Genomic DNA, 27144 nt, shown 5'->3' on the forward strand with positions numbered 1-27144 from the left:
TGTTGGTGGGAAATCTGCACCTAATTACATATTCATTCCCCAAAAAACAAGCCAGAAAAGAGAATTAGTAGGAAGACTATTAGGAGGCTCCAGCATGAGGGAAGCCATAGCATAGGTCCCTGCCTCATGTAAGAGCTTTGCTTAAGACATTGTATGCTTGTTCACAAAAAGATGACAGCCTGCCATCTACACATCTTATACTGAAAGCATAGGATGACTTGTGGACATGGCAGGGGAAGCTAAGGGTGGGATGAATTGAGAAAGTAGCACTGGCATATATACACTATCATGTGTAAAACTGATAGTGAGAAGTAGTTGTATAACATAGGGAGTCCAGCCTGGAGCTCTGTGAGGACTCAGAGGAGTGGGATGAGGGGAGGAGAGGGAGGCTCAAGAGGGAAAGGAGCTAAGTGTAGATATGCGTGTGTGCGTACCTGTGTGTATGTGTGTGTGTATATGTGTGTGTGTGTGTGTGTGACTGATTCGCACTGTTGGCATAAACCAACACAACATTATAAAGCAATTTTCCATCAATTAAAAAAATTTTTTTTAAATTACAGTTTTAAAAAAAGAATTTGCCCTTATCAATATCCCAGGAATACTAGTACTTAAGGCCCTTGTCAGAAACTATAACATCAAACTGTTTTTGACTTATCAAAAGTCAGAGAAGTAGAGTTGGCAAAGGATACTTTGCAGTTCAGTCTTTTTTGTAGTTTTTACACACTCCGTTATTGGATAAGCAGAGAGCCTTATTTGGGACCACATGGAAACTCAATGGAAACACACAATGGTCAAATTCTAGAGAGACCCACTGCAGGTTTGATTTGATCATAATCATGTTGTTTTCAACGATGTTCAATAGAATCATAAGATGCTGCAACTTAAACAACTACCAGTGTTTGTTAACAGGCTGACTGAACAGTTGTAGTTTAAAACCAAAGATCATCTAAATATGTATCTTTGGGACAGTAAAGAAGGAAAAATACCTTAAGTGAAAATTGGCTTTAAATCAAATTGAGAAAGGGTTTTAAATGAGATCATGTTTTTCAGATGAAAAATACATGGGAATTGCTACCTAAATACTGACTATGAAACTTGGCACATATTATAAATTGCTAAACTAGAAAGTAGTTGGACAAATACTGTATGCTATCACTTATGTGTGTAATCCTAAAAATACAACAAACTAGTGAATATAACACAAAAGAAGTAGACTTACAGATATAGAAAACTGGTGGTTACCACTGGGGAGAGGGAAGAGGTACACTATGGGTGTAGGAGTAAAATGTACAGACTATTATGACAACAATAATATATTGAACGACACGGAAGATAAAGCCAGTATTTTATATTAACTATAAATGGAGCATAACCTTTAAAAATCGTGAATCACTATACTGTATACCTGTAACTTATATAACATTATACAGCATCTATATTAGTTTAAAAATGATTAAAATAAAACAGGGTTATTAAGTGGCAGATAATTAAATTATACCTAGACTTTGCTTCCAGAGTCCATGGTCAATAAATAAATATTTGTTGAACTGAGGAATAAATAAAAGAATCACAAATTTTTTAAAAAGTTCTTTCATCTTAGAAATGTCTGAAACCTCAGGCAGCTTTAACTTGCATTCAGTGAAGGAAGAACAAGCAAATGAGCTCTGTCTTTGATCAAAGTGCTCCACAACAAACTCAGTATTCAGCTACTAATTTTGAAAAATTGAGTAAAGGGTAGCAAAGTCCTTAGAAAGAACTAACTGTTCACTGTTTACAACTCTCAGATTATGTTACCACCTGCTGTCCCTTTTAAAACGTGTATTATAATCTTTCTGGAATTTTTGAATGTATTAGTGTTTCCACATTTTTGTAGTTGATATTTTCTATGTCTAACAGAAGTACCTAAGTCTTCAAGTTGAGATGATTCTACTTTTGCTTTCATTGCAGGCAAATACTTGAGGCATTTCCCTGTAGAATTTAAGACCGAGCTTCCCCAAAGCAACCTCTAGTTAACTGCTCCACTGTGATCTAAAAGATCTTTCTCTCCCACTGCGGTTACCAGGATTTTGACATCAGTTAGTGAAGCAAGAGGTACTAACTACTGAGGCTGAGTGACGGTCTCAGTCTCATCTTGGCACCTGTGTATGAAACAGGCTCTAACCACCAGCTGACAAAGAAGTCAGAGAGGCTGCTGCTACCAGAAAGCCCTTCCTGGAGTTAAAATCTCAGGTCAGTAATTCCCAAGAGCTTTGGAAGCTATGTGGAGATGTCAATTTCTTCTATACTTCCTTACTCATCCCTCAAAGACACACTTTTATGCACTTTTTTCAAAATAAGTAATGTGAAAAAGTATATGTGTGTGTATATATATTATGTGTGTCATTTAGTCATGTCCAACTCGGCAACTCCATGGATTGTAACCTGCCAGGCTCCTCTGTTCATGGAATTATCCAGGCAAGAATTCTGGAATGGATTGCCATCCCCTTCTCCAGGGGGTCTTCCCAACCCAGGGATTGAACTCAGGTCTCCTGCATTACAGGCAGATTCTTTTAACATTTGAGCCTCCAGTCAAGTATGTGTGTATACACACACACACAATATGTATGTTATAGAACATACAACCGCATACATCCTAGTTCATTGTCCTGGGGATATGGTATAAGAACGTTTTTCTTAGGAAAAAGGACTATATATTGTTAAGGACATCCCCACAGAACTTTATTTTTATAACATGCTTTCTTTATTTTCCTGTGGTAGAAAGGGCTCTATAGAGAGCCAATAAAATTGCTAGCTTCCACATTGGTTTAATGTCTGCAGATGGAATTAAAAACATTTTAGTGTGCCCTTCAGTGCAATATTACCACTTCCTGGCCATTTTAAAATTGGGTTTAAGTGCTTCGATGTCTGCCAGTAGCAATACTCATGTTAAACAGTGATTGTGAGGCACGTAAAATATTTCACCAGGGCTTTTGTCTGAAGTCTCCCACACTGTCTTTACAGATGGGAACTAAACACGAGATACTGAATATTTTCTATGCACACTGGATGAAATACTTAAATATAATTGTTGGGAAGGTGTAACACTGGGATGTCTTAATTGCTCTGTATTTTTCTCTTTTAGTTGTATACAACTGTGGGGAGCTTCACTTTGCCATAAAACACATCTCTTAATTTTCTTTTATTCCAGGACTAATTGATAGAAAGGAAAGGGTGGATATGAATCCATCTCCCTACCTAATCCTTAAGCGCCATAAAAATGAAAACTTTTTACTTTGTAGTTCCTTTGATCCAACAAGTAAAATATTGTATACATTTAATCACAGATTAGTGATTAAAAGATGAGTATCATTTTTTAGAAATCAAGCTCTAAATATTTAATGACAGATTCAAAGTTATCTCATCAGTTTAGTAATGTCTATTCGCTAAGTGATGTTCCATGTTTGCTATGAAAATGCAATTTATTTATTGTCTTCTTGCTTCCTGTGCTTTTTATAAAAAATATCAAGCAACTATTCACTGGTTCATCTCTGTTACAGAAATGAAATGTTGATTTTTTGTCATCTTTACTTGTTTATGTTCTAATCGCCCTTTTTTTTTATGTCTAAACTCACTAATAAAATATCTTGCTCAGTTTTGATGAGAATGTGCAACCAGAATCATTCTGTAAAGCATTTTCATACTAACATTAGCCCTTTTCATTCTAAATGAATCTTATTTTCTCATGAACATTTTTCTGTTTCCAAGAAGATACAAGAGCTTTGGGACCCTCTGCTTAGAGTAGAATAACTAGAATCTTCTTACATAGTAAGCTTTGTGCTCACTATTCTTTAACTGAAGCAGTTAAAACTAATACAAGTATGAGAAACACAGACAGTAGAAAAACTGTCCTTTTGAAAAAATTCATAATTTGTGATTTATTCTCAGGTTTAAGGTATTATTTTTTTTCAAGATAAAATTACTTGATAAATGTTTTGAAAATTTATGAGTATATCCAAACACTAAATGAAAAAGAAAACAGCAGTTTTAATATCTTTGTATTTGGAGATGCTTGATGAGTAACTGGGCAGCTTATCTCACTCACTGCCTGTGTCCTTAAATACAGTTCTGTGCAACCTAAATACCAGTTGGACAATAGAAATCCATCTCAGGTACAGCATTGCTATATTTTTGTTAATTTTTCTCTTTTCCCCTTTAATGTAAAACAGTTACCTTTTACACATAAAGTTCCAATTAAATACAAAACAGAATGATTGCCAACATGACCTTAAAGGAATATACAAGCAAACAGTGAGGCCCAAATCCTGAAAGCATCCTCACATGGCAACTTGCCCACTCTCTGCCCTCTCTGCATTGACCTGATTGTGCTTCCTGTCCAAAAGCCTGGACTCATACTATGGTTCCAAGTCTACCTCAAGGTTAAAGCCTCAGTCTAGTATTCCAATTTTAAATAACCTCTTTGCCCTATGCTCATTAAGCTTGCTTTATGTCTAAATGGATTATAAAATTCATGCAACAGAAGAACCTTGTTCTATAAAACCTCACCATTATATTCACCGGACTATAATGTACATCAATTCTACCAGCTATTCTTTTTTTTTAATTTTATTTTATTTTTAAACTTTACAATATTGTATTAGTTTTGCCAAATATTGAAATGAATCTGCTACAGGTATACATGTGTTCCCCATCCTGAACCCTCCTCCCTCCTCCCTCCCCATACCATCCCTCTGGGTCATCCCAGTGCACCAGCCCCAAGCATCCAGTATCGTGCATCGAACCTGGACTGGCGACTCGTTTCATACATGATATTATACACGTTTCAATGCCATTCTCCCAAATCTTCCCACCCTCTCCCTCTCCAACAGAGTCCATAAGACTGTTCTATACATCATTGTCTCTTTTGCTGTCTCGTACACAGGGTTATTGTTATCATCTTTCTAAATTCCATATATATGCATTAGTATACTGTATTGGTGTTTTCCTTTCTGGCTTACTTCACTCTGTATAATAGGCTCCAGTTTCATCCACCTCATTAGAACTGATTCAAATGTATTCTTTTTAATGGCTGAGTAATACTCCATTGTTTATATGTACCACAGCTTTCTTATCCATTCATCTGCTGATGGACATCTAGGTTGCTTCCATGTCCTGGCTATTATAAACAGTGCTGTGATGAACATTGGGGTACACGTGTCTCTTTCCCTTCTGGTTTCCTCAGTGTGTATGCCCAGCAGTGGGATTGCTGGATCATAAGGCAGTTCTATTTCCAGTTTTTTAAGGAATCTCCACACTGTTCTCCATAGTGGCTGTACTAGTTTGCATTCCCACCAACAGTGTAAGAGGGTTCCCTTTTCTCCACACCCTCTCCAGCATTTATTGCTTGTAGACTTTTGGATCGCAGCCATTCTGACTGGCATGAAATGGTACCTCATAGTGGTTTTGATTTGCATTTCTCTGATAATGAGTGATGTTGAGCATCTTTTCGTGTGTTTGTTAGCCTTCTGTATGTCTTCTTTGGAGAAATGTCTATTTAGTTCTTTGGCCCATTTTTTGATTGGGTCATTTATTTTTCTGGAGTTGAGCTGTAGGAGTTGCTTGTATATTTTTGAGATTAGTTGTTTGTCAGTTGCTTCATTTGCTATTATTTTCTCCCATTCTGAAGGCTGCCTTTTCACCTTGCTAATAGTTTCCTTTGATGTGCAGAAGCTTGTAAGTTTAACTAGGTCCCATTTGTTTATTTTTGCTTTTATTTCCAATATTCTGGGAGGTGGGTCATAGAGGATCCTGCTGTGATGTATGTCAGAGAGTGTTTTGCCTATGTTCTCCTCTAGGAGTTTTATAGTTTCTGGTCTTACATTTAGATCTTTAATCCATTGTGAGTTTATTTTTGTGTATGGTGTTAGAAAGTGTTCTAGTTTCATTCTTTTGCAAGTGGTTGACCAGATTTCCCAGCACCACTTGTTACAGAGATTGTCTTTAATCCATTGTATATTCTTGCCTCCTTTGTCAAAGATAAGGTGTCCATATGTGCGTGGATTTATCTCTGGGCTTTCTATTTTGTTCCATTGATCTATATTTCTGTCTTTGTGCCAGTACCATACTGTCTTGATAACTGTGGCTTTGTAGTAGAGCCTGAAGTCAGGCAGGTTGATTCCTCCAGTTCCATTCTTCTTTCTCAAGATAGCTTTGGCTATTCGAGGTTTTTTGTATTTCCATACAAATTGTGAAATTATTTGTTCTAGCTCTGTGAAGAATACCGTTGGTAGCTTGATAGGGATTGCGTTGAATCTGTAAATTGCTTTGGGTAGTATACTCATTTTCACTATATTGATTCTTCCAGCTAACACCTATCCTGCTCAAACTCTTCCAGAAAATTGCAGAGGAAGGTAAACTTCCAAACTCATTCTATGAGGCCACCATCACCCTAATACCAAAACCTGACAAAGATCCCACAAAAAAAGAAAACTACAGGCCAATATCACTGATGAACATAGATGCAAAAATCCTTAACAAAATTCTAGCAATCAGAATCCAACAACACATTAAAAAGATCATACACCATGACCAAGTGGGCTTTATCCCAGGGATGCAAGGATTCTTCAATATCTGCAAATCAATCAATGTAATACACCACATTAACAAATTGAAAAATAAAAACCATATGATTATCTCAATAGATGCAGAGAAAGCCTTTTACAAAATTCAACATCCATTTATTATAAGAACTCTCCAGAAAGCAGGAATAGAAGGAACACACCTCAACATAATAAAAGCTATATATGATAAACACACAGCAAACATTATCCTCAATGGTGAAAAATTGAAAGCATTTCCTCTAAAGTCAGGAACAAGACAAGGGTGCCCACTTTCACCATTACTATTCAACATAGTTTTGGGAGTTTTGGCCACAGCAATCAGAGCAGAAAAAGAAATAAAAGGAATCCAAATTGGAAAAGAAGAAGTAAAACTCTCACTATTTGCAGATGACATGATCCTCTACACAGAAAACCCTAAAGACTCCACCAGAAAATTACTAGAACTAATCAATGACTATAGTAAAGTTGCAGGATATAAAATCAACACACAGAAATCCCTTGCATTCCTATACACTAATAATGAGAAAACAGAAAGAGAAATTAAGGAAACAATTCCATTCACCATTGCAACAGAAAGAATAAAATACTTAGGAATATATCTACCTAAAGAAACTAAAGACCTATATATATAGAAAACTATAAAACACTGGTGAAAGAAATCAAAGAGGACACTAATAGATGGAGAAATATACCAGCTATTCTTTATTTGGATGGCTAGTTTCCATTCTTCTTCTTTTGGTAAGAATACCAGGATTCACTTTGGGCAAATAACCTCTCCTCATATTTTTGTGCAGTCAAGATGTTTGCTCTCTGTCAGTCAAGAGGACAGGTTGGGTCAACTGGGTTCTTTCTGTAGACTCGGAAACATTTTCAAACTGAACACAAGGATAAAAAAAGTGGTCAGAGTTTGTTCTTTTTGGAAGGGATACTCTGATGGGTTTGTTACATTGGGCCTTAGAGTCTTGGTCACAGTTTTTCCCCTGAGTCCCCTTCTTTAGCCTTCTTGTAAACTTTGAACTACAAAGTATCTTTATAATACATTATTTTCTCCTTAAGTTACCCAGAGTTGATTTTGTTGCTTGTAACAAAAAAATTTTAGCTGAAATATGTTTCTCTCTTGAGCATAGGTCTGAACTGCATCTATATTCCTTACAGAATAATCAACATAATTATTTCTGAATGTATACTTTTGGGAAAATTTTGAGTTTTAGAAATGGTTTCAGGGAGGGTTAGGATATCAGCTTGCATTTTAGGCCAGGTTAAAGAGAAGAGTGCTTTAAAATATAAGATTCCTGGTCATGTAATAAGTATTTGTTTAGGTGCCTATAAAGAGCATATTTCTATGTTAGATTAAGAGGAAGATATAAAATAAAAGATTCACATCTCCATACTGAAGGAAGATTTAACAATCTAATGAGATTATGTTAGACATAACCACAGAAAGTTTTTTCTAACAGGTAAAATGTTTTAAATAAAAATTAAATCATAATACAAAAAGTGTCATAAGGCAAGCACAGGCTTACTGCCAAGTGAGAGACAGAGTAACAAGTGCTATGATGTCAGAGGAAGGTGAGACACCTATGCTTGAATGATCTAAGAAGGCTTCATAGAGATCTGGAGGAGACTGGGTTGAACTGGGCCAAAAAGCATGGGGTGTACAGTTGAGCAGTGTTTTTAATTTAAGCATTTCCCTCAACTCTGCAAAGCATACCAAACCAAAACAGAGTACAGCAGTAGAAGATACACAGTAATTCCCAAACTGGCCTCTGGCACACTGATACCTCACTCCTTTTACATCCTTCAACTCAACTCTCACGTTCACTTTCTTTCGGTTTGTTCAGATCATCTGACTCGGTAACTCCTTTGATCAAATCTCAGGGCTATTGGTCCCCCCATTTACTCACAGGTTGAAAACTGCCTCCTTTATCCAATATTGATTGTAAAGTGTCTTCTTGGTAATGGCCTTCTAACTGGTTCCTCCCCTGATAGAAGACTGGCCTTTTGAGTAGCACCTCCTGGGTATGTGCCAAGCTTCTCTCCTTCAGTCCCCATAAGCTGTACTCAGAAACTGAGAGGAGTTGGAGAGATTTAAGGAAAGAGACTCAAGAGTGATAAAGTACAGGGAAAATAGCATGAAGCCAAGGGCAGAAGTAGAAAGTACATGATGGATTCAGGACAGCAGCTCTGATTGAGTTGACAGGAGTGAAAGGAGGAATTGTGAAAAATTAAAATAATATAACAGGTTGGAGTTGATAAGAGTGTTGGCACCAGAATAATCAGTATAGATTTTATCTCTAGGTAATGGAATAAAATCCAATGGTTTTTAAGCAGCACTATCTATATAAACCTTGACTGGATTTTAGAAAGATTAATTTGGGAAGGTTCTAACCAATAGATTGAAAACAAGAAACTCTTGCAGTAACCTAGATACGAAGGTTGGCTAGATGGTAACAGCAAATAAGTGACTGAGATGACAGGCATAATAATGCTCCTAAGACCCCAGGTGGTTTTTATTGTGCTAAGCTTATGCAGAATAAATTACCAGTGATTATATATTTCAGAGTAAGCCATGATAATAAGAAAAATTATTCTTAATATTTTATCCAGGTTGGTTTTCAAAAATAGACTGATTCTTCAAAATTCTTCTGTTTGAGACACACAGGCATAGAGTTACAAGTACTGTTACCAAAATGGTGACACCAACCTCCATCCTCCCACGAAGATCAACCACGAGGCAATTATGAACAAAAACAGCTTTGGGAGAGCTCAGGAGCCCATTTAAGAAACTTCAGCAAAACAGTGGAAGAAAAAACCTGAGAATACAAAATTGGAATGAAGAACCACTTTATTTTGCCTGCATCACCCCAGCATCTAGGTTGGCACTGCTCATCACCAAAAGGGAACTCCCCAGCTGGAAAGATTTTCCTTTCCTGGGAAAGGGAAAATGGGTGAGTGACCAGCTTACCCAGAGTTTGGGGGCACTCCAATTGGGCCTGAACAACCCAATTCAGTTTCACAGAAGAGAGTGGTAAAGCTAAGACAGATGGAAAAGGCTGGACACAAAGAAGGAGAGCAGACTGGACTAACATCAGCCCTGAAATGGGAACAACTGTGGATCCCAGTGATCTGCCCTCGACAGAACCCTTGGAACTTTTGCCACCGAAGAAACCAGTGGGTACCATGGACACTGAGGACCTCCTGCAGATTTCACTAGTTTTTGTCTCCCAGGTAGTAGCATCTGCAGGCACCTATCCTGAGTCCTTTTCTGTTTCCTCTTCCCTGCCCCTGCCAGGTCCCAGGATTCTCACACACAGCAGCTATCCCAGCCTTCTATCTGTGTGAGAGGCCAGCCTAGACCCCCACAGCTGACCCCCACCACCATGACCACACTTGACGCCAGCCTCTCCAGCAGGGCTCCTGCACACTCCTGGCCTGATGCTTGTCACAGCCCCCACTGCTGTATTTTCCTCTGTGGTGAGACCCTGTAGCCATGGAAGTGCACACCAATAGCCAAGGCCACCAGAGCTGTGCATTGGCCCAGTTTCCATCTTATCTCCTATTCTTAATGGTCTCCTTTTCTCCTATCTCCTGCATCACTGGGCTCAGCTCCAGCTGCCTGTTTACCCATGCACCTGCATGACCCCTGCTCAACTCCTGCTGTTGGACTCTACGACTGTACATGTGCCTGTGGTGAAATCCTGTGGTCATAGGAGTGCACACAGATAGTCAGGACTCCCACAGCTGCCAGTAATTATATAGTTGACCCTGGCTCTTGCAGCTGGCCCTGGCATTAAGTGGGAGTCTTCCACTGGCCCTACTCTAGCCAGGTACTTGCAGCTAGGGCCCACGGCTGAGTGTGTACACACTGCCTACTCCAGCCACCACCACCGTTTGTCCTAGTCCCCAGCTTTTGGGGACTATTAGTGCTTCTGAGAATCCAAACAGTCCTAGAAAACACTGTGGACTCCCCTCAGGGTTTGTCAAGGATTACACAATGAACCCAGCAGCTCAAGATGAGACATCACATTCCCCTATACTTGAAGCAGACACATGCTCCAGCTCTCAATGCCCTGTACCTCTAGTCCTGGGGTCACAGCATGCTCCAGAATGCCTCTACTTGCAGGCAGAGATCTTTTCTTACTGAAGTTAAATCCATAAAATCTGGAAGAACTGTACTTCTTCAAATACAGACACCTACACAAAGCTACAGGGATTACAAAGAATCAAGCGAATAAGACAGCAACCAAAGAAGTAAGCTTCCAGGATTTGACACACAAGAAGTGGAGATATATGAAATGCCTGACAAAAACTTCAAAATAAAAACTTAAAAGTTAGCAGAAGGAGGGATATAGCAAAGATCAGAGTAGAAGTAAATGAAATCTAGAACAAACAATAGAAAAGATCAACAAAACTAAGTTGTTTTTTGGAAAGAAACAAAAATGGACAAAGCTTCAGCTGAAAAAAGGAGAGAAGAACTCAATTATGAGTTAAAGGATAGACATTACAACTCATACTACACATATATATGAAAAGCACAAAGAATATTATATGCCAACAAACTGAACAACTTGTAAGACATGGATAAATATGTAGAAACAGACAACCAACTCTGAATTATGAAGAAATAGAAAATCTGAACAGACCAATATCAAATAAGAAATTGAATCAATCAGTGCTCTGTGATGACCTAGGTAGGTGAGATGGAGGGTTGGGAGCAGATATATGTATACACATAGCTGATTCACTTTGCTGTACAACAAAAACTAACACAACATTGTAAAGCAATTATACACCAATAAAAAAAGAAATTGAATCAGTAATCAAATGAACAAATGGCCATGTTCATGGATCAAAAGAGTTTTTATTGAAATGTCCTTACTTCCCAAAGCCATCTATAGATTCAATGCATTCCCATCAAAATTCCAATGGCATTTTTCAGAGAAATAGGAAAAAAATCCTAAAATTCATATGGAACCACAGAAGATCCCAAATAGACAAAACAACCACAAAAGATCCCAAACAGACAAAACAATCTTGAGAAATAGCAAAGCTGGAAGCCTCACTATATTATGAAATTATGGTAATGAAAAGAGAATTATATTGGCATAAAAAAGATACATAGATCCATGGAACAGAATCAAAAGCCCAGAGATAAACCCATGCACATATGATCAACTAATATTTGACAGTGGAGCCAAGGATACTGAAAGGAGAAAGGATATTTTATTCAATGAATGGTACTGAGAAAACTGGATATTCACTAGCAAAAGAATGAAACTGAGCCCCCAGCTTACATGACTTACATAATTATCTTGAAATGGATTGAGAACTTAAATGCAAGGTCTATAAGCATAAAACTCCTAGAAGAAATTGTAGAAGGTAAGCCCCTTGACATTGGTTTTGGCAATGATTTTCTGGATGTGACACCCAAAGCACAAGCAACAAAAGCATAAATCAGAAAGTAGGAGTCATCAAACTAAAAAACCTTCTGCACAGCAAAAGAAACAATCAACAAAATGCAAAGCCAAGCTACAGAATGAGAGAAAATATTTGCAAATCATGTATCTGATACAGTTAGTATCTAAAATATGTAAGGAACTCATAATTCAATTCCCAAAAAACTCCAAAACAGTCCAATTTTAAAATGGTCAGAAATCTTAAACATTTTTCAAAAATAAATACAGGAAAGCTAAGCAAGTATGCGAAAAGTTTCTTAACATCACTAGCAATTAGGAAAATGCAAATATAAACCACAATAAGACATCATTCCCTAACAGTTAGAATGGGTATTTTCAAAAAGAAAAGGTAAATAAATTATGATGATAATGTGATGTAAAGGGAATATTGTTACCTTGCCGGTGAGAATGCAAATTGGTGCGTTCCCTCTTGAAAATCGTATTGAGGTTCCTCAAAAAATTAAAAATAAAACTCTCATGTGACCCAGCAAATCCACCCATGGATATATCTCCAAAGAAAATAAAGTCCCTATCTCACAAAGAGATATTTGTACTCCCATGTTAATTGCAGTACCATCTACAATGGCCAAGACATAGAAATAACCTGAGTGTCCACTGATGGATGCATGTGTAAAGAAAACGTGGCAAATATACCTAAAATGGACTATTAGGCAGTCAGAAAAGGAGAAAATCCTGGCATTTGCAACAACATGGGTGAACTTTGAAAATGCAAGAGAGAGAAAGACTAATACTGTATGATTTCATATGTGAAAGCTGAAAACAATACATAGAAATACAAATTAGAATGGTGATTGCCAACGGCTAAGGGGTGGAGGAAATAAAATGTTGGTCAAATGTTAAAACTTTTAGTTAAAAGATGAATAAATTCTGGGATCTAATGTTCAGTATGGCAACTATAGCTAATGATACTGTATTCTATACTTAAAAGTTGCTATGAGAGTGGAGTTTTAATGTTCTCACCATAAAAACAACTACAAAATGTAATTATGTGAGGTATAGGATGTGTTTATTTATCTGGTAAGCATTTCTTTCTCTTGCTGTGTGTGTGTGTGTGTGTGTGTGTGTATCAAATCATCACATTGAATACCTAAATTTTTACATTGTTATATGTCAACTATATTTTAATATACTTTAAAAAAGGAGTAATCAGTACTGTAATTTTACAGTAACTCACATTCTAAAGCCTATTTGAAGGTTTCTTCTAGACAGGAATGTTTTCTCCAATTTTAATATAGTTTTAAGCATTACCTGTATGCCTTGGCCTCTGTAGAGGGCAGATTAGTATATTTTTTTAATGATTAAGAATAATAGTCTTCAAGTATCTTCAGTAATGTGATATAAATTGCATAGGATGATATTTACTTGTCACATTATAGTTTTGATTAAAGGTTTTCAAAATCCATCGATGGAGGCAAGGAAAGCATATAAAATTCTGAAGTAATCCTTGAAAATTAATATTCATGCTGCTGCCATATTCAGAAAGACAAATGCTATATCATTTTTCTAGGAATCATTTCGACCGTTTCTGAGCAGGGGACACACAGCAAATAAGCCTTGCTCCATAAGGGAGGCCTGCATTTGCTCCTTTCTGTGCTGGTTTCACCATCCTGAACTTCCCCCTTACATAAACACAGATACAACCAGGGCAAGTGCTGAATTAATCACTTAAAACTTTTTTATTTTTTAAACAAACTAGAAGATATCTCATTTCTGTTAGTAAAATTCATACTTCATTTTCAAAAAATTCAGGCTAGAGATGAAATTCATAAAACAACAACAATTCTTAAAACACATCCAAATATCACCACCAAGATATTTAGTGCTTAATGTATAGGCCTCTACACATTTTCACAAACTTAGGTTTGTAAGAATTTTAAAGAGTTGGAAAATGTTAAAATAAGTAGAAATACTTCAAACACACTCCCCTCTTTGACAAGTATTTTCAAATGCATATACATATACCCATTCTAGTTGTGACTATAGGAGCAATACATGAACACATTTCTGAGGCTGCTTATGATGAAACTTTGAATCTCATGGGAGCCTGCCCCAGAACCAGAGGCTGAGTTAGTAAGCCTTTGCAGCTAAGGGTTTCTATACACATTTTATTTAAAAGTGTTCCCCTAGGAGGATTAATACTTGGAAGCAAGGCTGGTTGATGATTTTGTCTTTGTTATCACAAAGAAACAGCACGCAAAACCCAGCTTCATTTCCCTGTTCACTGGAGTCAATTCAGTTAAATAGTATATCCTCCAGATGTGAGAGTTGGAACCTTTTACCAGCAACAGTGCCTTCACTGCTGAGAGAGAGGGGGGATGCAGAGAGAGAAAGAGAGCTCTGTAAGATGAACCAAATATAGCACTCAGCTGCCAGCTGACAGTTTTAAGAAACAGATGACCTTAGGTTACTCTAACCATGACTCTATCTAAAATACATCAAAAACATAAAAATCAATTTTACCAACATAGAAATAATGGGAAGAAATGCATCAAAATTCAATAATTGTTTATCTCAAGACTGTGACCTTATTTTTTTCTTCTTCCTGTATTTTTCCAGTTCCTACAAAGAGCATGTTACTTTTGCAATCCAAGGAATAAGTACTAGATTTTAAGAAAATAAATATTCTATAGTGCAATGTGTTCCCCCAATACATCAGGAGACACAGACCCCTTTGAATTGTACAGCCTGATGAAATGTGGCTAAGCAGCTTACCTTCATCTGCCGACTGCACAGAGCTGGTCTGTGATTATTGACTAGTGAGTGCGTACTGAGATCTGGTTCATGGTTGCTATTTCTTTATACCAAACCAGCAATGACTGGTGCAAAGATTTAAAAACCAGATACAGACACAAATGGGTAAAGTGGATGCAGCTCCCTAGAGCCCTCCTCCCCTTTGGAGGGACACCCAAAGAGAGCTAGCCACAAGCAGAGTGAGCAAGCAGTGAGATCATGGGGATCTAGAGCTGTGAGCTGGTTGTCTTCCTTATCTTTGGTGGCCACATCACAATATCAGACTTACTTACTACCAAATAGGGCAAACTTTGCGGTCTACAAGTTCACTTTCTAGGTCCATTTCTTACCATTAATCCCACAGGGGCACCTTTTACAGTAATAGCAACCTGTAGTGGTCTGAGGTATTCCTGACCCGTTATTCCTCACTGTTCTAGCTTGCTTAGTCCATGCCTTACTTTGCTTAGTTCTCTTGACTCTTTAGGCCATTTAAGTGAGATTGTGATTAAGAGGCCTGTTTTAAGTATAGATCCCAGTACTGTGTAAGTACTGCATAAAGTCCCCAGAAAACCGAGTATTGCTCAGGGCTGTCCAAACAACTTGCAGTGAGGAGGAGCATCCAGGCACATGAAATTTACAACAGAATCACACTAATCCTTAGCACCCCTCCCTACCCACAAAGTTCCTTTTCTGCCACACTGCACAGAATGAACTCAGCTTGTTGTGTTTTTTTTTTTTTAAACTACAAATGAAGGAAGTGAAAGATAATGAAGAAAAGAAGGGTGCTAGAAGAAATTTGTCACAAATATGATTGACGGATTGATTAGATGAAGAGATCCTGCAGGATCTGATGTAATCACACCCAACTACAATTAGCTATTGTTACTATTAGGTGATTAGCTATTGTTAATCATTAGCCAATGATTAGCTATTGTTACTTCTAAAGACAAACTGTTGTCTGCTTTGTTCCCTCCCTTTCCCGCCTAGTTCCTATAATACTATGTTACAAAGAAGGCATCAACTGAGTTGATTATTCTACCAAAACATCATTGGTTATTTTTTTCCTTGTACATTTCATATTAGAGAATATAAGACCTTGTTAGTGAGTTAGTGAAAATATTGTGTCCATTGAAAGTTCGCTAGAGACTTGATTAATTTGATATTAGAACACAACAACAATATTTTATTCTTTAGTTTTTTTACTTTTGAGGTAATTTTCATGTACCTTCATTTTAATAAAACCATTTAAAATATCTCAACACTGAAGTATTAGAAGATAATAATAATTAATGATATAATTCTTATAGAGCACTTATAGTACAAAAATTATGGTATTTCTCCCTAAAATTTCTTTTATTATTCAATTATTATTATTATTGTACTTGTTTTATTCTGAGACATACTAATAGACCCAATATGCATTAGTATAAATAATATATTAGACTCAACCTGTCTTGATATAATATTTCAATGCATATAATAATAAATCACAATTTCCATAAATATAAAATGTAAAAATGCAATTTAAATTTAAGTACGTCACTATCTCCCTAGTATAAGAAAAGACTGTGTTCCTCTTAATAAGAAGTAAATCAACAGCTATAACCTGTGTATATTAATACTCAGCTACATTGAACCAGTAAGTCATATTTGCTAAGCCCCAGATAGACACTGATACAGTTTAAAATGGTCTGCCATTTTACTATGTTGTATGAACTAAAAAATAAATGGGTAACTTGTATTGTATCTGCTACTGGATATACTAATAAAGAATAAAACATTTCCATGAGATTTATATCCAGGCAGTACGTGGGCTCATAGCTGTTTTTTTTTTTTTTTTTCCATTCAACTACACATTTTTTCTCTGCATTGATCTCTGAGGAAGGCTTTCTTATGTCTCCTTGCTATTCTTTAGAACTCTGCATTCAAATGGATATATCTTTCCTTTTCTCCTTTGCATTTAGCATCTCTTCTCTTCTCAACTATTTGTAAGGCCTCCTCAGATAACCATTTGCCTTTTTGCATATATTTTTCTTGGGGATAGTCTTGATCACTGCCTCCTGTGCAATGTCACGAACCTCTGTCCATAGTTCTTTAGGCACTCTGTCAGATCTAATCTGAGAGATCTAATATAATAGAATGGGAAAGACTAGAGATCTCCTCAAGAAAATTACAGATATCAGGGGAACATTTCATGAGAAGATGGGCAAAATAAAGGACAGAAATGGTATGGACCTAACAGAAGCAGAAGATATTAAGAAGGGGTGGTAAGAACTACACAAAAAAGATCTTCATGACCCAGATAACCATGATGGTATGATCACTCACCTAGAGCCAGACATCCTGGAGTGTGAAGTCAATTGGGCCTTAGAAAGCATCACTATGAACAAAGCTAGTGGAGGTGATGGAATTCCAGTTAAGCTATTTCAAATCCTAAAAGACGATGCTGTTAAAGAGCTTCACTCAATATGCCAGCAAACTTGGAAAACTCAGCAGTGGCCACAGGACTGGAAAAGGTCAGTTTTTCCAATCCTGAAGAAAGGCAACACCAAAGAATGTTCAAAACTACTGCACAATTGCACTCATCTCATATGCTAGCAAAGTAAAGCTGAAAATTCTCCAAGCGAGGCTTCAACAGTATATCAACAGAGAACTTCCAGATGTTCAAGCTGGATTTAGAATAGGCAGAGGAACCAGAGGTCAAATTGCCAACATCCGTTGGATCATCAAAAAAGCAAGGGAATTCCAGAAAATCATCTACTTCTGCTTTATTAACTACACCAAAGCCTTTGACTGTGTGGATCACAACAAAAACTGTGGAAAAATTTGAAGAGATGGGAAAACCAGACCACTTACTTGCCTCCTGAGAAATCTGTATGCAAGTCAAGAAGCAACAGTTAGAACAAGACATGGAACAGCAGACTAGTTTCAAACTGAGAAAGGAGTATGTCAAGGCTATATGTTGTCACCCTGCTTATTTAACTTATATGCAGAGTACATCATGAGAAGTGTCAGGCTAGATGAAGTACAAGGGGAATCAAGATCACCGGGAGAAATATCAATAACCTCAGATATGCAGATGATGCCACCAGTATGGCAGAAAGTGAAGAGGAACTAAAAAGCCTCTTGATGCAAGTGAAAGAGGAGAGTGAAAAATCTGGCTTAAAACTCAACATTCAAAAAACTAAAATTATGGCATCCAGTCCCATCACTTCATGGTGAATAGATGGGGAAACAATGGAGACAGTGACAGACTTTATTTTCTTGGACTCTAAAATCACTGCAGATGGTGACTGCAACCATGAAATTAAAAGATGCTTGATGCTTGGAAGAAAAGTTGTGACCAACATAGATAGCATATTAAAAAGCAGAGACATTACTTTGCAACAAAAGTCTGTCTAGTCAAAGCTATGGTTTTTCCAGTAGTCACGTACAGATGTGAGAGTTGGACCATAAAGATAGCTGAGCACTGAAGAATTGATGCTTTTGAACTGTGGTGTTGGAGAAGACTTGAGAGTCCCTTGGACTGCAAGGAGATCAAACTAGTCAATCCTAAAGGAAATCTGTCCTGAATATTCATTGGAAGGACTGATGCTGAAGCTGAGGTTCCAATACTTTGGCTACTGATGTGAAGGACTAACTTAATAGAAAAGACCCTGATTCTGGGAAAGATTGAAGGCAGGAGGAGAAGGGGAGGACAGAGGACGAGATGATTGGATGGCATCACTGACTCAGTGGGCATGAATTTGAGCAAGCTACAGGAGTTGGTGATGGACAGTGAAGCCTGGCATGCAGCAGTCCATGGGGTTGCAAAAAGTCAGACAGACTGAGTGACTGAACTAACTGAACACATCTTTTCTACTTATTGATACTTATAATTAACTTCCGTTTTCAACAGGTCTTCATTCCTACTAAGCTAAACCCATTAGCCCCCAAAGATCTCATATACTTACTGGGTTCAGATCTACTATTGAGAGTCTTTGTTCCTGTTAGAGCATTCCATCTCTAGGAAGCAAAGCTTGTTTGTGAGTTAGTATCCATACTTCCTCATTGTTATTTTAGCATAAGTATCATAAAATTTCTTCCAAATCAGAATGAAAAATTCAATGAAGAGGGTGAAGTATCAGCATTCTTGAAATCTCAGGGTAGTAGCAGAAGGGGAAGAAAAGAAGAAGGGGAAGAAACAGCAAGGAGGAGGATAGGGAATAATGAAGAAGGAAATCAGAGAGAACAAAGCAAATATGGCACCGTTTGCTTTCACATGACAATGTTACAGACATTGAGCTTGATTCAAACAATAAAGTAAGATTCTCAAGGAAGAAATTCAGTCAAATTCATGGAATCTTTCTGAATTCACCTTATTCTAAGAAGTCACCTTATTCTTTTCCTGACTCAGACTGGTTAACTTGTGGAGCATGACACATAACTGCATTTTCAAGCTTGAAAACGCTTTTATTTCATTCACCAGAAGATGGAGCCATTATATAAAGAATTTTTAAAATTTGCAGGCCAAAATTGATCTGCAGTTTCTCTCTTTAATATTTTCAACCATTTTATGCAATTTGAGTAAACTGAATGCCATTTTTCTTTAACAATGGACAGGAGGTAACATGTTTTAACCTCAGATACACAGAGAAATAATATATTATTTTCCAAGTTTTTTTTTTTTTAATACTACTCACTAATATGTATACAAAAGAAAAAGACAAAACAGAAATTAAATGTCATATTCAACTAAGTAAGGCAAACACTCAGTAAGCAGCAGAGACTGAGACCCTAAGGAGAACTTCCTAACTCATAGCTGAGGCAGTCTGCTGGGTCCTAAACCAGCACTGCAGCTAATGTCATTCAATACACACTTGAAACAAACCAGGACACTGTGGGAATGAGTGCTTTTCTCATGGGTCAGTTGTAGGGGGAACACTGAGAGCTGTGTGCAAAGAATATGGCATCTATGGATTAAAGCCAGAGCAACTTCTCTTGGTTTTCAAACTTAGCCGCACATTAGAATCACCTGTGGAGTTCTTCCTATTTCTACAACACTCAGGCTGCACAGCAGACTAATTAAATCAGAATCTCTGAGTTTCAATCCAGGCATTGGTTTTAAAGTCCCCTTGTAATTCAATGTTGAAAGGTTGTTGTTGAATCACGCGAATACACCAGGATTCTTGGCCCCCGGAGGAGAAGAATTCAATCCGGGGCCAGAGACGAAGCTTGATCGCTCAGAGCTTTTGTGTAATAAAGTTTTATTAAAGTATAAAGGAGATAGAGAAAGCTTCTGACATAGGCATCAGAAGGGGGCAGAAAGAGTACCCCCCTGCTAGTCTTTAGCTGGATGTTATATAGTCACTAGCAGTCTGTTAATGAAAGAAAGGAATGTCTTAAAATTCAGAATGGCACCAGGCCCCTCACCCATAAGATGCATTTTGGGATAATCTTGGCACCAAATGGTTTATCCTGGGCCATAAAATGATTAACTTGAATCTTGAAGAAGGGCAGACCACCATACAAATAGTTTCATTTACATAGATCAGGGGAACAATATCCATACTGGTTTGTCAAGTAGGTTCTGGGCCAAGAGGCGGAACCGACTTGGAGACAGAGTTTGGGGTAAAGGCATAGTACATTAGCATAGCTTAAGACGAACATTTCCATAAGAAAAAGGCATTGGTTATCTCTAGGCTCGAGAGTAGCTAACTTCAGGCGAAACCAGGTGTCATTATGGCAACACAACCAGGTGTCATTATGGCAACACAATATTTTAAGAGAAACCTCCCTTTAAATTTGTATAGAGAAGGAAAAAATATCGCTAGTTTGTTTCCTCCTGCCGCTTAAGAGAGATAAAAATGTCTGATACTTGCAGGCTATTTCCTCTATTTGGAGACCCCTGGCCTTCCTGCCTGTTACCCTCTCAATGTGAAGTTTGAGAAACGTGGTCTTGACCAGTGCTTTCCAATCTGTAATATGTATGCAAATTATTGGGTTATTGTGTGGTTACTGTATGCAGGTCAGGAAGCAACAGTTAGAACTGGATATGGAACAACAGACTGGTTTCAAATAGGAAAAGGAATACGTCAAGGCTGTATATTGTCACCCTGCTTATTTAACTTCTATGCAGAGTACATCATGAGAAACCCTGGGCTGGAGGAAGCATAAGGTGGAATCAAGATTGCTGGGAGAAATATCAATAACTTCAGATATGCAGATGACACCACCCTTATGGCAGAAAGTGAAGAAGAACTAAAGAGCCTCTTGATGAAAGCAAAAGGAGAGAGTGAAAAAGTTGGCTTAAAGCTCAACATTCAGAAAACTAAGATCATGGCATGCAGTCCCATCACTTCATGACAAATAGATGGGGAAACAGTGGTTGACTTTATTTTTCTGGGCTCCAAAATCACTGCAGATGGCGACTGCAGCCATGAAATTAAAAGACGCTTGCTCCTTGGAAGAAAAGCTATGTCCAACCTGGATAGCATATTCAAAAGCAGAGACATTACTTTGCCAACAAAGGTCCATCTAGTCAATGGTTTTTCCAGTGGTCATGTATGGATGTGAGAGTTGGACTATAAAGAAGACTGAGCACCGAAGAATTGATGCTTTTGAACTGTGGGATTGGAGAAGACTCTTGAGAGTCCCTTGGACTGCAGGAGATCCAACCAGTCCATCCTAAAGGAAATCAGTCTTGGGTGTTCATTGGAAGGGCTGATGTTGAAGCTGAAACTCCAATTCTTTGACCACCTGATGAGAAGAGCTGACTCATTTGGAAAGATTTAGGGCAGGAGGAGAAGGGAATGACAGAGGATGAGATGGTTGGATGGCATCACCACCTCCATGGACATGGGTTTGGGTGGACTCCAGGAGTTGGTGATGGACAGGGAGGCCTGGTGTGCTGTGGTTCATGGGGTCTTAAAGAGTCGGACACGACTGAGCGACTGAACTGAACTGAATAAAAAGCCTCAGCATCACCTGAGAACTTGTTAGAAATGCAAATTAGGGCCACACCCTGCATCTGCTTCCCCTCCACTCCTCCGTGGCTCAACTCAGCAATAAAAAATCTGCCTGGAAATGTAGGAGACAGCTCGATACAAGAGTCAGGAAGAACCCCTGAAGGAGGCAATGGCAACCCACTCCAGTATTCTTGCCTGGAGAATCCCACCGACAGAAAAGCCTGGGCTACAGTCCATGGAGTCACGAAGAGTTGGGCAGACTGATCGACTAACACTGACTGACTGACACGATCTTAAGCAGCAGCATTAAGATTAAACATTAATTAACATTAAACCAAAATCCTGTTTGTTGTTGAGGTTAGGATTGCCTTCTTTGACTGCCTCTCTGTGAAACAAATGAGAAATGTGGTTTCTGAAGTCAAGCCTGGAATTGAGCTCTGGTTTTACCCCTTTCCAGATGTGTATTCATGAGCAAGTTACCTAAGTTTAAGTCCTTATCTCTGACATATGCCTATCCATTCACAGGCTGCTTTAAGAAAGGAGAGACTGAATTTGAAATCTCCACCCTGCTCTTGGCACATGCTAGCCAGCAGTGGTCTGCCAGAGCCAGCTTGGACCGGCTGGGGGGGCCTGTGGCGCCCATCTCCTCCCAACGCTACATCCTGAGACTTCAGGTTGTTTGCTTGAACTTTGTTGTTGTAGGAATATTTATACTATAGGAATTGACAACAGGTACATACAAATAAGAGCTTTTTAGTCCTGAAGAAGAGCCAGTTAGTAAACATTTACCAGGACACTACTGGTAGGCATTCATTTTGTGGTTATTTACTCCTGAGGAGAGGTGATTTGCTTTTCTCTTGTGAAACAGAGTAACCAAACATAACCCAAATACAAGACAGGTGTGGGAGGATTTCAGGAAGGCCCTTCCCTGCTAGGCACTCCCCACCATATATTCCCAGGATTTCTGTGTTAAATTCACAGACTTGTGGAAAAGGTAACACTATAAGTGGACACTGACCTTTGCGTAATAGGAGTCCATTGGAGCTTTTCCTTTTCAAGCCAAACTGATGGAGTTCAGGCCTCAGAATAACCCATTGAACTAATCCTCACTGAGCCTCTGTTGGAGGTCAGACCTTCTAGGGTTAGAGAAGGCAAAAATAAAGAGTGTGTCTACCTCACATAGGTCTGTTTATCAGCTGAGAGGAGACAAGTCAACCAATGGATAAAAATCATAAGAATTTTAGGTAATAGTAAATGGTGAGATGAAGACGGAACTTCAACTTGGTAAAGAGTGGCTGGGGCAGTGGGGTTACCTTATATAGAGTGTAAGGCAAGGCCTCTCTAAAGAGGAAACATCTGAGCTGAAATCTAAGTGGCTGCAGCTGGGTTCTGAATCAGAGGCACAAAGAAAAGGGGAGAAGAGCAAACAAAGGAGCTGAGGCAAGAGTAGATTTAATGAGTCAAAGAACAGAAGGAAAGTCAGTGGAGCTAAGGCTCTGTGAGTTTCAGAAGTGGATAGTATGGCAGGGGGACGTGCAGTTAAGCAGGGCCCAGGTCATATCAGGCCCATTATGCTAAGAAGTCTGCCCCTCATGTTAAGTGGAAGAGGAAGCTCTGAAGAACCTTAAGAGGAAGTAGGGCAATGGGGGAGAATTTGTGTGTGTGTGTTCGTAACCCAGTAATGTTTGGCTTGTTGCAACTCCCAGGTACTATAGCCAGGCTCCTCTGTCCATGGAATTCTCCAGGCAAGAATACTGGAGTGGGTTGCCATTCCCTTCCCGACCCAGGGTTCAAACTCAGGTCTCTTGCATTGCAGGAAGATTCTTTGCTGTCTGAGACACCAAGGAAGAATGGTTTGTTTAAATGAGGGTTTCAAAGGATCATTCTGTTTGTTCTATGGAGAAAAGATTGTAGGGAATCAAAAGTGGAGCCAAAAGACCAGTAAAGTGGCTACCAGAACAGATCAAGCCAAAAACAATACTGGTTTAGACCTATGGGTAAAGGTGATAGAGATAAGGAGAAATGAACAGCTTTGGGGTGTATTTTATAGCTTGAACCAACAGTACTTGTTGATGAGTTGGATGCCTATATAAGGGAAGGATAAAAGTATGCTCTGAGGTTTGTTTTTTTAATTTGAGGAACAGGGTAGATATTATTATCTATCAGCTAATTTCTAGTCTGAGGTCAATTTAAAAGAATGACCAGTCTAAATAATGAAGAAAAGAAAAACTTTAAGACACTGCAAGCTGGAGAAAAGAAGGCTGTTCATATTGCATTCTTTATTTCAAGCCATTCCTCAAAAGATAAATGAATGTGTTTATCGTACATCCAAGTTCTCAGATAGCTTTGTGTTGTTAGTGAAATGCAATTACAATGCAGTAGGAAAATGATGTTTCAGTGAGACCACCAAATAATTACTCTCCTCTAAAATAATTAAGACATTATCTAAATTTACAAACTTAAGTCTCAGGCTTAATGAGTCTCTTTGAATAAATTATTTTCCCCCATTTTCCTACTGCTTTATAAAAGCTATTTCTAGGTTTGCTCTGGGAGGCTTTAGAAATGGAGAAAAAAATTCTCTTGGGAGCCAAAGTTTCATTAGGATGATCTTAGCTTTTATGACTTTCAGACAACATCACAAGAGATTCTTAAGTAGGATATCATTTCATGTCCATTTGAAAGTGAAAGTGAATGCCACTCAGTCGTGTCGGACTCTTTGGGACCCCAGGGACTATAAAGTCCATGGAATTTTCCAGGCCAGAATACTGGAGTGGGTAGCCTTTCAGGAAAGATCTCCAGGTGATCTTCCTGACCTAGGAATGGAACCCAGGTCTCCTCCATTGCAGGCAGATTCTTTACCAACTGAACTATCAGGGATGCCCATAAGCTTTATATAAGAGCATAAATATGTATTCAGTATTACTATCAGAAAGGATAGGAACTGAGCTATCATGGAAGCCCATGTCCATTTAATGCTCAACAATGAGATGAACAGATATCCTGAAAAAATTCTAATATAAGATGCGTGTTGAGTAGAATTTAATAGGTATATTTTTGAATGCAAGACGAAGCTTGCAAGAAATTAAAGGAAATTTCTAAGAACCAAAAGAAAAGAAGCAGCGGGACACAGAGGAGAAAACACTGCAGCTGAGCTGCCTTGGAGGTTTGGTGGCTGATCTCTAACTCAGAATACTTTCTAATTGTTGATTATTACTTTATTGAGGTATAATAAATATGCAGTAAGTGAAAAATCATGCAGTTCTAATATACATATTTATGCTCTTATGTAAATGCCACCCAGATTAAGATATAAAACATATCCTGTATTCTACAATTCTCCCTAATGCCCAAGTCAGTAAGCCTCCAAAAGGTTATTACTCTTTTGACTTCTATTATCAGAAATGAGTTTTGCCTGTTATTAAACTTTATAAATTAATTTATACAATGTATAATATTTTGTCTAGCTTCTTTAGCTCGTTATTTTGTTGGTGAGATTCTCTATGATACTGCATGTATCAGCTAGCTGTCCTTTCCTGCAGTGGATAGCATTTTGTTGTATACTCTACCACAGTATCCTTTCTGATAGAAATACTGAATCTGCATTTCTGAATTTTCATAAAAATTTCTTTTGGTGATTATAAACACTCATTTTTGTGCATCACAAAATTTCCAGTAATAGAATACATATATGTTTAAACAGATATTGACAAACATATTTTCAAAGTAATTGTTCAAATTTATATGTTTACTAGCAACGTATGCGGAGAAGGCAATGGCACCCCACTCCAGTACTCTTGCCTGGAAAATCCCATGGACGGAGGAGCCTGGTAGGCTACAGTCCATGGGGTCGCTAAGAGTCAGACACGACTGAGCTACTTCACTTTCACTTTTCACTTTAATGCATTGGAGAAGAAAATGGCAACCGACTCCAGTGTTCTTGCCTGGAGAATCCCAGGGACGGGGGAGCCTGATAGGAGGCCGTCTATGGGGTCACACAGAGTCAGACACGACTGAAGTGACTTAGCAGCAGCAATGTATGAGAATTTCTTTTGCTTCACATTTTAAAAAATTTATTGGGATACTGTTGATTTACTGTGTTGTGTTAGCTTCTGCTGTACAGCAAAGCAAATCAGTTATACATATACCCACTCTTTTTTCTCCTTTATTTTTTTTTAATTTTGCTTTAAATGCCTTACCTGCTTCAAATTTTTAACAAGACTTGTTATTGTCTGTCTTTTATATGTAGTCATTTTGGTGATAGTCTAATAATATCTCATGGCTGTTTTAATTTTCATTTGTCTGATGAATAACAAAACAAAAATTAAAAAAAGAAAAATACTGATATTTCAATGCATTAATAAGGTAGTATTTGTTTGACATTTTGAAGTTTATTTTTTATACCTCTTACATGTTTTTTTCCTCCTTATATCCTTTTCTTATTGACTTCTTCTGTCTAAATAGATATTTTCTGGTGTTTTCATCGAACTACAGGCCTTTATATATTCAGTTGCCTTCAGTACATTTTTTACTTTGACCCATAGTAACTCAAATTCAACACACTCAAAACTAACTCTTATTCACTTTTCAATATTTGACTCTAGTCCACCCTTACTAGATTTAACTCATCTTCCTCGTGCTCCCATGGTACATTAGCACTGAACAACCATCACTGACTGATTCTTCTACGATACAGCAGATGCTGAATATTATCTGATAGAATTTATTTCTGAATCCTAAGAGTGAGCAGTACTTCAGAAAATGCATAATAAAGTGTTTGCCTTTAAAACTCCTACCACATATTTATGTATTTTGGATCTAATAAGTGCTGGTCTCTTACAGATGAAGAAACAGGCTCAGAGAATAGAGTACATTGTTTAAGCTTATAGTCACATTGTTAGTAAGTGCAAGAAAGATTTAAACTCATGATACTATGTAATATGCTGCTGTTGTGTATATGGGTGGATATTTGTATTTTTTGGCAAATCTTAAAGGCATAAGATGGTATCAGACTCTGAAAAGCAGAGCTTAGATTTCTTTAAGTGCTTTCAATGATCTTGTAAAGAGGGAGAGGTTTGTTTTGTTAGTTTTAGCTCTGAAGATGACAGATACTGGGGGTAAACACGAGTTCTCTTACTTTTGGAGGAGATAACTGAACAGGAGGAAATGCTGATAGGGAAAAATGCTAATGGCATTTTCAGTCATTTTAAGCTGCCAGAATGATTCATTTTCCTGGATGTTCTTCTCAATCCTTGAAATTAAGAATTAATTTTATAGTAAAATGCTATGAATAAGAATTAGGTATCAAAATTCCACAGAAAACATTGGTTTTCTTAAACATCCTGTGAAACCCACAACTATCATACTTCTAAATATCTTCTTTTGACTCGCTTGAAG

General features: G+C 37.9%; 1 protein-coding gene across 2 annotated transcripts in view; it reads right to left on the reverse strand.

Moving 5' to 3' along the window:
• SCN1A (sodium voltage-gated channel alpha subunit 1) overlaps positions 1 to 23064 on the reverse strand; it is a 224813-nt gene extending 201749 nt beyond the window's left edge. The window contains exon 1 of one of the 2 annotated variants that reach the window (XR_015152755.1): positions 22769 to 23062. The gene's annotated coding sequence lies outside the window, so the exon portion shown is untranslated. Of the gene's footprint in view, positions 1 to 22768 lie in introns of both variants that reach the window. The other variant, XM_086370732.1, reaches the window with a different exon arrangement.
• Positions 23065 to 27144: the final 4080 nt, after the last annotated feature.

This window comes from Bos grunniens, chromosome 2 (assembly GCF_055505025.1).
Source record: "Bos grunniens cultivar Pamir isolate PY7600 chromosome 2, Bosgru_T2T1.0, whole genome shotgun sequence".
Lineage (NCBI taxonomy): Eukaryota > Metazoa > Chordata > Mammalia > Artiodactyla > Bovidae > Bos > Bos grunniens.